This window comes from Cervus elaphus, chromosome 24 (genome assembly GCF_910594005.1).
Source record: "Cervus elaphus chromosome 24, mCerEla1.1, whole genome shotgun sequence".
In the NCBI taxonomy this organism is placed as follows: domain Eukaryota; kingdom Metazoa; phylum Chordata; class Mammalia; order Artiodactyla; family Cervidae; genus Cervus; species Cervus elaphus.
The window spans coordinates 51,328,300-51,339,011 of NC_057838.1; the positions used below are offsets into that span (position 1 = coordinate 51,328,300).

At 39.6% G+C, this 10,712-nt stretch overlaps 1 non-coding gene across 1 annotated transcript; it reads right to left on the reverse strand.

The window, feature by feature from the left end:
• Positions 1–8,669: 8,669 nt before the first annotated feature.
• On the reverse strand, positions 8,670–8,776 carry LOC122683399. Its single transcript, XR_006337736.1, has one exon. It is a non-coding gene; the product is annotated as a U6 spliceosomal RNA (small nuclear RNA).
• Between the last annotated feature and the right edge of the window lie 1,936 nt (positions 8,777–10,712).

The following is a 10,712-nucleotide window of genomic DNA, read 5'->3' on the forward strand; positions in this document are numbered from 1 at the left end:
AGGGACTAAGATGTGTACTCTGGGCCAGATGCTGAGCTGTAGATTCTTGAAGTATCAGTTCCAGTGCCCTCATCCATTACTGATAATAATATTGTTTCATAAGGGCTTCGGTACAGTTAGTGCAGGATACTGTGGGACTGACCACAAGGGAGACACATCAGACCCAAGTGATCTAGGAAGGCTTCCTGGAGGAATTGACCTCTAAGGTGAGAACTGAAAGCTGAGTAGGCATTAGGCTTGTGCAACGGCCAGATCTGTGGCATGATAGTACATTAGAGATGATGAGAAGCTGAAATGAAGAGGATGCTGGAAATGAAGCTGAGGATGTTGGAAAGAGGCATTGCAAGATATGCTAAGACACGTGCACACAGTGGGCAGATGGGCCGCCTAAAAGGACTGCAAGTAGAGGAGTGCCATCCTCATGTTTGTATTTTAGAAACCGCCATATGGCTACAACTAGGAGGAAGAACTGGAGAAGGGCAAGCCAGGAGGCAGGAGCCATAGGAGGTGATTGTATTAATAATAATCCAAGTGAGAAACAATGGTGGACTTGATTAAGGGAGTCACATTACAGGAGGAAGAAGGAGAGAGATTCATGAGAAGAGGAGGTCTTCCTGCAAGGATAATTGATACCTGGAATAGACTACAAAAAGTAAAGCCATTTAATACAGGGGCCAATTTTTCAAGTAAATAGCAAGGGCAAAAGACTTGATTCAAACTCTAACTTGAAAAAATTAAAGATTTTTTTTTTTTTACTTTAATCATTTAACAATCTCTATTTTAGGACTTCCCTGGTGGTCCAGTGCTAAGACTCCATGCTCCCAGTGTAGGGGCCCAGGTTTGTTCCCTGGTCTGGAAACTAGATCCCACATGCTGCAACTTAGACCTGGCACAGCCCAATAAATAAATTATTTTTTAAAACCCCACTTTAATATGATAAATAATTTTAAAGTTTATAATCACAAGTATGAACTAATGTTTAAGGTGAATAAATCAGGAGTTTAGAGGGCATAATTTTCAACACAAATTTTATAACAGTTCAATGACATCTTTCACTTCATGTTTAAGTTTTGCAATAAGTTCATAATGGAGATCATCTGGTGTACATATTTGGGTTTGTCAGTTTCCCCAATGGTATCATTTTCTGCTGTTCAATTATTTTCTTTTTGAAGTGCTATTGTGTCATCCCCCTTATTTCCGCCCCCCAGCCTGCCCCCCACCAGACGGTAACTGGTTTAAGTAGGCTGATTTGTCATTTGCCAAAAGCTTTGCCTGTACTTGGAGTGCTTCTCCCAGATCACTTGATTGACTTTATGAAACTGTATCCCTTAAAAGAGTTTGAGATTGTCTTCATAGTTAATTTGCTTTGAATTTATAGTGTAACATGGATATTTGTAATTGACAGGGCACATTTTAGTCAGAGGTATTATTATAAATGATAAGTTTATTAGTAAATATTTTTGTGTTACAATGACTTTTGCTTTTCTCTGCAACATGTTGCCTGTGGGAACTTGTGTAATGGTTACTTAGATAATGAGAAAATCCTATAATTATCTGTCACCTGCTCACCAGGATCATACCCAACAGGGAAACATGGAACAAAGCTCTCCTTAGCAAGAAGAAAATGGATAAAGTCTTCATCTTCCAGGACTAAATCCTTTGTGTACATCAAAGATGCAAGGAGAACATAAAACACCTTCTTCAAATTTCTCTCCCATCCTTGCTCAGCGGAAGGTATTTTCTCAGCAGAGCTCACATCAAAGACAACAAGATTTGCTGGAAGGATCTCTGTCACTCTCTGGAAAGAAGCCCATGTCTCGTTACCAATAAGAGAGCATCGTCTTATCCACTGATGTTTTCTGAATGAAAAGAAAATCACCTTTTCTACCTTCTTCACAGGAACAGTGTTTCCTCCACCTACTCCTCAGTCCCCATAGCCATCTCCAACCGCAGGGTTCAAGGAGATCCTTAATTGTTATTGTCTTTGTCCTCAGAAGATTTGATTTCCTGGGTTCTGTGCATTGATCCTGAGTTTCCACCAGTGTTAAAATCTTTTTTTTTTTTTTTCAGTGTTAAAATCTTTTGATTGATGATGCATTAATTGTTTAACTACTGATTATTTCCCTTCCTCCTTTTCTTCCAGTTGTGTTTCATAAACATATGTATTGAGTACCACTGTGTGCCAGGTACCATGCTGGGTGCTGGGGCTCCGATGCAGATAGCATCTCAATATGACAGAAAGCATTGTAGGGGAATGACCAGATCCAGTTTCAGTTGATTGGGACTACTTCCCTGAGGCTAAATCTTTATTCCAGTCCTGTAAGGCATGACCTGCAAATAAGCACTAGTTTTCACAGAAAAGCCTAAGGAAAAGCTCTCACCATACATTTTATTCCACCTTTGTCCTCTGATTTCTCATTCAGCGGCCTTTGTTTGGTAGGGATCCTTGTAAGCAACAGTTATTCCCACAAGCTCAGAGTGGAGTCACAGAAGTGACTCTGCAACCATGTCCTGTGAGCGTGGTCCCAACAGCTTGGGAGGCACACAGTGTCCAGTCTATGCCTGGGGAAAGGTCAGGGGATTTTATACCACACCACAACACTCCTACCAAAAGCAGTCCTCAATACCCAGATCTTTGACACCTTCTCCTCTGCTCACTGTTTCTGTCTCTCCATCCATTTCCTATCTAGGCCACGGGTGCGCCAGCCCAGCCTTCTCTGCTCCTGAATCTTCTTCCTCCCACACATACGTATCTGTTTCTTCAGGAGAGCAATTCACCTCTGACCTGGATGCTCCAATCTTACATCCCCACACTCAACACTTAACATGATCTTCAAGGAGGTTTACACACACCCACACACACACACACACACACACAAACCAATGCACTGTAGACAGTGACCTTGTGGACAGCCAACAAAAGGTGCTGCAGTTTGCAACCTTGGCCCTCATGTTTCCTCTGCATTCACTAACCTGTTCACATGCTCATTCACTGTTACTATGTGGTGGTATCCACTCCTCTAAAAGCAGAGCCTGAAACAAAGGCTTGGGTGCAGGGAGCTTGTTTGGAAGGTGATCTTGGGGAGCAGGAGTGGAGGAATGGAGAGAGTGAGCCACGGATGGACAAAAAGCCAGAAAAGGTACATTACTGAGCTGGTTATTGCTGTGGCCTCTGAGGCTTAGTCTCCAGGGGACTCTGAAGCACTGCGTAGAACGCCCCTCAGATTTGTCCTTCTGAAGGATGGGACATTTATCCACCAACTTGCAGCATCCTCTGTTTGAGGGCTGCCCTTCAGGGCGGTCACATCCCTCCCTGCTAAGCGAGCTCCTGCTCAGGAAGCCGCCAGCAGGCTTGGAGCTGTCCACCACAGTCGCAGCTGAAGTCAGAGAAGCACCGAGAGCATTCAGCCTGGGGCTCCAGCCAATGCAGCTCCAAGCAGCATTTATCACAGCTGTACTGAAATCATTCCTTCTTGCCTGCTTTCTCTGACTTCTCAATTCTACAAGGAAAGATCCTTCATCTCCGTCTCCACAGTGCTTAGCACAGTGCCAGACTCATGGGAGCCCTTCAGGTCTCATTTGCTGAATGAAGGAAGGAACTAGTGAAAGAACAATAGACTGAATCTAGAAGCCTGAATTCTAGTCTCCGCTGGATCACTAATTTCTGTGTGACCTTGACTATATCAAAACCTCACATACAGCCATTTGGTTCCTTATGAACTTACAAATTCATATTTTTTTTAAAATTTCAAATCCAAGCGTTATTTTAAAAGGAGAAAATTCCCCATCAGTGACTGATTTTGGAACAAAGTGTTGTCTCCAACTTGATGGCTCTCTCTAATTCTAGGTTTCCATCCCTCCAAGGTGTAAAGATGAACACTGTTGAAGCAGTAAGGATGTGTTACAAAGTTAGTTACCCGAAAAGTATTTCGTTTCCTGCATGATACGGGGCTTGGAAAACCTTCACTAACACTCTTATGTGAAGAGCGATAGAATGCTAATTTCCCACAGATTCATTATCACCATGAAATGAAATTTTGGAACACATCAGAGGTAAATATAATGTGCAAATGTAGAATTCAACAATTTGAGTTTTCACTGCCTCGTGTTTTTACACCTCTGTCAACAAGACCCTCATTAAAGACTTTTCCCCATTATTCTACTTGAAAAGAAGACTGGAGAATATTATAATATTCAGGATGGAGAGATGTTCTTTCCAGTTAACTCTTTATGAAGGGAACTCCTCTGTGTATATATTTCTAGTTTTTTTTTCTTTTATCAGATCACAGATATTGTGCTTCATACTGTACTAGGTCTTGGGGATACAATCTTGAAAAAAACTCCTAGTCAGTCCCTCCTCTTGTGGGGCTTATAGTCTAGCAGGGAAGGACTATATTAATTATTTAAAATAAGTATTAAATTAACATTCCAAAAACAAACACTTCTGCAAAGGATGTATAATTTTATCAGAGCAAACTACAGTGGGAACCATATGGTCTGAGAGGTTAAAAAAGTTTCCCACTCCACCAAGTGAGATTTGAGTAGAAAGCTGAAGAATGAATAAGTAAATGAAAGAAGGGATAGACTCTGCAAAGGCCCAGAGGCAAGAATAACATGTTGCCTTGGAAGAATTGAAAGATGGCCAGGGGAACTGGCTAGCCCAGAAGGAGGAGGAGGAGGGGGAAGAGGAGTAGGGAATAAGGAAGGCTGAGAGGTAAGTACAGGCCAGCTAGGCAGACCTTTTGGGCAGGCTAAGCATTCTGGTCTAAGAGAAATGAGAAGTCAATGTTTGCTTTCAGCAGGACCTGCTGATATGATCAGATCTGCACATTTTTTTTTAATAGGGTCTTTTCTCAACGTTCTTTTATGTTTTTTATAATGATATGAGAATTCAAAGAAAAACATTTGGTTTTGCCTCAGTTATGCTGATAATTGCAGACACACACCATACACACACACACACACACACACACACACAATTCTTCCAAAAGATGTCAGTCCAGTTTGTTCCAGTATAATCTCTACCTCTCATTCTCATTCTCATTTACTCTGTACTTTTAGATGCAGACTGCATTTACCCAATAACTAAATTCCATGCTGGGGTATCACAGGGTGTAAATGACAGTCCTATCCCCACGTATTAAATGTGCAAGTGACACTGCCTTTCACTGCTGAGAAGTGTGAGAACAACAGCAACGGCATCAACGAGATAGGTCCAGAATGAATGGTCTGGTGGTATCTGCAGGGCCTCCCTAAACGACGTCTGTAACATCCATTACCTTCCCCAAATTTCTTAGCATATCCAAAAATGGATTAAGTTGCTTTGACAGGCTCTATTTTTTATGAACCTCTCTGGCTATTACTTACTATGTTATTTTCCTCAAGGTGCTCATGGACTGATTTATGGTTTCATTTAAGGTTTTAACTGGTAGTTTGGATACGTTAACTAGCCCACTTTTTCCTGGATCTGCTGTTGGTTGCTTTATCTTCAACACTAAATCAGCCTGCTTAAATTTCCCCAGTACATAAGTCTCCACCGACAAACACTAGTCCTGGAAGTATGTCCTGCCTTAGCCAGTTTGTTGAATGTGTTCAAATGAATCTCATCCAGCTCTGCTGATTTATAAATATTTAAATTGTATAAGTATTCTTTTACCTGCCTCTTATTAATTCCGTTTCTTGATACTCCCAGAGACTCATTAATATTTATCTTGCCGAGCTCCTACTTGCTTCATTCTTTGTGTTAAAGGCAGAGACAAGAGAGTAGTTCCATATTCACTATACTTTGCATCTTTCATAATATGCTCTCAACCCTGGTTTCACAAAAGTAGCCTTTTATTTTTTTCTTGGGCATAAGATCCTATTTTATATTTAGAAGGCTTTGCCATAATTCTTGCTTCTTTTGCTTCTCTAAGTCATCTCCTTTCAGCCATCTCCTGGAGTTATATCTTCTTCATATTGTGAATTCTGTTCCCCAAACTCTACACAACTGGATTTTTGCTTTCCTTTCCCCAAAAGGAAACATTTATTCTTTAAACCTTGTATAACAGAATATGCCTGTTGGTTATATAATAGCACCCACCAGCCACTTGTATGTTCTTTTTCTAGAGGATGTACTTGAATGCCCACACCCATGTTTTTCCTTTCAATAGAACAACACAAGTAGTTATCATTTAGTTCCTGAAAGATGGTTGGATGCATTCCATTAATTTCAAAGCATGTCCAGAAAATTGATCTGAAAGCAAACAGCAAGTGAATATGAAACCAAGACAAGGGGTTTCCAATTACAAGTAAAAAAATAATAATACAAAGGGGAAGAGCCCAGGGATATACCTCATTAGAAACATGCTGGGAATTTGAATGTGTTTTAAAAAGGGTACATACTGTTTACTACAAAAAAAGGGCACACATTGTACCATTACATTTACATGTTTCAAGAATAGGCTAAACTGAACTGTGGAGACAGAAGTCAGAGTAGCGGTTACCCCTGAGGTTGAGTAATGATTGGAAAGGTCCTGAAGATCCTGAATGTGTTCTATAGGATGAAGATCCTGGGTGTTGGGTATATGGATGTGTATGTATGTATTCTGGAAAAGTTGATCAAGCTGTACCCTTGTGATGAGTGCACTTAAAAAACGGGCCCAAGCAAAATGAAACAATTACGGTGTTTACAAAGTCAGTTACCAAGATCTTTAATAAACACTTGCAGTGGCTATGGACTATATCTGAGACTATCTGATATATTACTATTATTAAAATTTTGTATACTTGTTATTGGATAAGCTTTTCTGCTCAGTAGGCTGGTCGAATGAGAATGATTATGGTTTCTATTTCCTGATTGCCTGCAGTAGGACAGGCATTGTATGTACAGTTTGTCATCTCAGTGTAGGGAAGGTGATATTATTCCTATTTTCCAGATGAGGAGATGGAACCAGAAAGATCTTAAGTAGTTGCCAGAGAACACATAGCGAAAGAGAAGCAACTAGAGATTCAAATTCAGGTTTCTAAAACTCCAAAGCCTATGTAGTTTCTCCCACTCTATATGGCAGCCAGGTAGATAATTATGAGTTAGTATTCTTGCTAGTCTTTTTTACCACAGGCAAGGTATTCTGCTATGTGTAGAGATATTTTTTTGTTGTTTTTTCTTGTTAGGTCTTCATTGCAATGTGCAGGCTCTTTGTTGCATCTGGTAGGTTTCCCTAGCTGTGGTGCGCAGGCTTAGTTGCCCTGAGGCATGTGGGATCTTAGTTCCCTGACCAGGAATCAAACTCAAGTTCCCTGCACCAGAAGGCGGATTCTTTACCACTGGACCACCAGGGTCCCTGTGTCGCCCTTAAATATTCCTGTCTTTTGCCTTAGAAAATATGTGAATGTAGATGCATTGAAATGAGTTATAAATGCTAGCTGATGCTAGCACACTTCCAAAGCCTATAGTCCGCACCATGTGGGCTTTGGTAGTTGTGGCTTGTAGGCTCTAGAGTGTAGGCTCAGTAGTTGTGGCACCCCGGCTTAGATCCCTGAAGCACGCAGAACCTTCCTGGACCAGGGTTGAACCCATGTCTCCTGTATTAGCAGGCGGATTCTTAACCAGTGGTCCACCAGGGAAGTCCCCAAAGCATCACTTTAAATTAGCACAGGAAGTCTGTGAGATTCCAGGTATTTCTCTTTCCCATTTTACAGATAAGGATGTGAAGATTCAGGTTGAAAGATCTGATAGCTAGTAAATTTCAACCTCTAATAGCCTGACTTCAGAGCCTATACCTATTACCAGTCTATTATATTGCATATTAATGATTTTTGAAAAATGTAACTGAAAGAAGAAATAGACTGATCATTTTTTTTTCAATCTGAAAACAATTTACAAGAACAGACATGAATAGAAGAAGCATTTGTCAGATTTACATCCATTATTAAGATGAATTTGAGAAATGATATTGATTTATTGGATCTTTTCTTCTGTTTAGAAAGCTTATGAGCTAATAAGTTTAGTGATTGCGTGGGACTAGGCATTTTTGCAAGAGGTTATGCAATTGATGTCAGTCACTTGACATGAGTGGTTGAAGGCTTTGCCAGTCCTCTGTCTATGGACTCCTCATCTAAGAAAACAAGTCCAAGATATCTATTCCTCTCTCTTGTCTTGAATGACTATATGACTATTTCTGGTGCTTCCATAAGAAGTCTTACATTATCTCAGTTTAGTTCTGTTATTTTTAAGGTGTTTTCTTCTGTGTAATAAAATATATATTTAGGATCTAATGTAGTTTCTATGGAGACTCATCTTATGTGGATACTTTTTTTTTTTTTTAATTTTTTATTAGTTGGAGGCTAATTACTTCACAACATTTCAGTGGGTTTTGTCATACATTGATATGAATCAGCCATAGATTTACACGTATTCCCCATCCCGATCCCCCCTCCCACCTCCCTCTCCACCCGATTCCTCTGGGTCTTCCCAGTGCACCAGGCCCGAGCACTTGTCTCATGCATCCCACCTGGGCTGGGGATCTGTTTCACCATAGATAGTATACATGCTGTTCTTTTGAAATATCCCACCCTCACATTCTCCCACATAGTTCAATAGTCTGTTCTGTATTTCTGTGTCTCTTTTTCTGTTTTGCATATAGGGTTATCGTTACCATCTTTCTAAATTCCATATATATGCGTTAGTAAAAAATATGGAACGCTTCACGAATTTGCGTGTCATCCTTGCGCAGGGGCCATGCTAATCTTCTCTGTATCGTTCCAATTTTAGTATATGTGCTGCCGAAGCGAGCACATGTGGATACTTTTGTCTCCACAAATCTTTTGTATGATTTCTTATACTTTCAGATCATCATATTCTACTGTTACCCAATTACCAGATCTTGGTTGTTGTTGTTGTTGGTTTTTTTGGTCATTTCTCTCCCTACAGATTTGAAGCTTTTCACCATCAAGGACTTCCCACCCTTACCTTTTGTTTCTAAGAGAAAATCTGTAAGTGTAGTACAACAATCAGCTTTATACTATTCATCTAGATTCATCAGTTGTTAGCACTTTGCCACACTTGCTTTCTTTGTTTTTCTGTAATACATCTTTCTGTAAATGTGTGTGCATGTGTGTATGTGTAAGGTATATATGTATATATACATAATTTTTCTGGACCACTTGAGAATTGGCTGCAGACATTGTAACAAATCCTTCAAGAGTCATATTCTGAGAACAAGGAAATTTTCGTCCATAATGGACAATATGCCATGACTATATATTTGGGACATTTAACCTTAATTTAAGACCATCTAGTATTTTGTGCATATGCAGATTTGTCCAGTTGTCCCAGTCATATCCTTTCTGGGTCATAACCCCGACCCCCCACCTTTTTTTTTTTCCAATCCAGGATTTAACTGAAGATCCCACATTATATTTAGTTATCATGTCTCTTTGGTTTCCTTTTAATCTAGAACAAACCCTTAGACTTTTTAGTGTTTGATGAATAAAGATGCTTGTTTTAAACATCTTCACCTTTACGTTCAGCATTGCTAATTTGTTTACTGAATTATTCCCCTGTAACCCTGCAAAAGTGAAATATTAAAATAATTCTTATGCACTCTGAAAAAGATGAAAATAATGTCAAAATACACCTAGAATTTCGTGCATTGGCAGGCAGATTCTTTACCACTGCACCACCTGGAAAGCCCATGCACCTAGATTTTCAATGATTCTCCATTGTTCATCCAGTAAACATGGTGGTTAGACTGAAAGATACAAAGAAGAGAAAGCTTCTATCTCAGCTTTTAAGATGCTCAGCTTCTAATCACAGACTGGTCTAAAATCCTTTTTTAGTTAGAGATATTTTCATGTTTTTTTTTTTTTATCAGCCTGGTTTTAGAAAAGGAAGCAAAGTTCCAACCAAGCCCTTTACTGCTGAAATCAGCTGAGCTATTGGAAGCCAACACCAACACAAATGGCATGCTGAAGAAGAAAACAAATTTAAATGCACAGTGTGACTAATAATGAAATACTATTCTTACAAAAGTTACTATTGTGACCATTTCTATCACCGTCATACACAATTTCCTTTGTTACCAGGATGAGCCTTCTGAGAAAGCAACACAGGCTTCCTCACAAAGCAAGGAAATTAGCAATTGTTCAATGACTACAAGGACAAGTTGTGTGAGAAGTTGCTTAATGACATGATGAGGCTGTCCGTGTGGCTTAATTTCAGTCACACTGAATCTGACTTGACGTCATGTTTTAAAATGAGTCAATATTGCAGGGGTTTTGAAGAAAAGATGTAAATATGAATTGTATGGACTTGTCTTGAATGTGAGTTTGCCAGTAAGAGAACTTCCAATTTACTCTCCTCATTTCTCCATCAAACAAGAGCATTCTATGAAGCAGAGCTTAAATGCTGTTTCTGGAAATCTACTTTCACTACACCAAGAATTTGATAAGCTATTAGGTTTCACGTTGCCATTAAGCAAATCAATATTGAGTCTATCATCCATTAACAACTTAGTAGGAAATCTGAGCATTTCTTCTTCGAACACTGAAGGCAATGTCAGCCACAAGCATTGTTGGAGATGCGTCATTTTATTGGCTGAAGTAGAAAGTCACTTTTCTGATAAAGCATTTTTCTATTCTTTCTTATTGTTTTGATGAAAATACAATAGCTAGTATTTATTGAGAGCACTGGGTTATACTGTATGAGTGACACTTTTATGTTCATTCTTTCA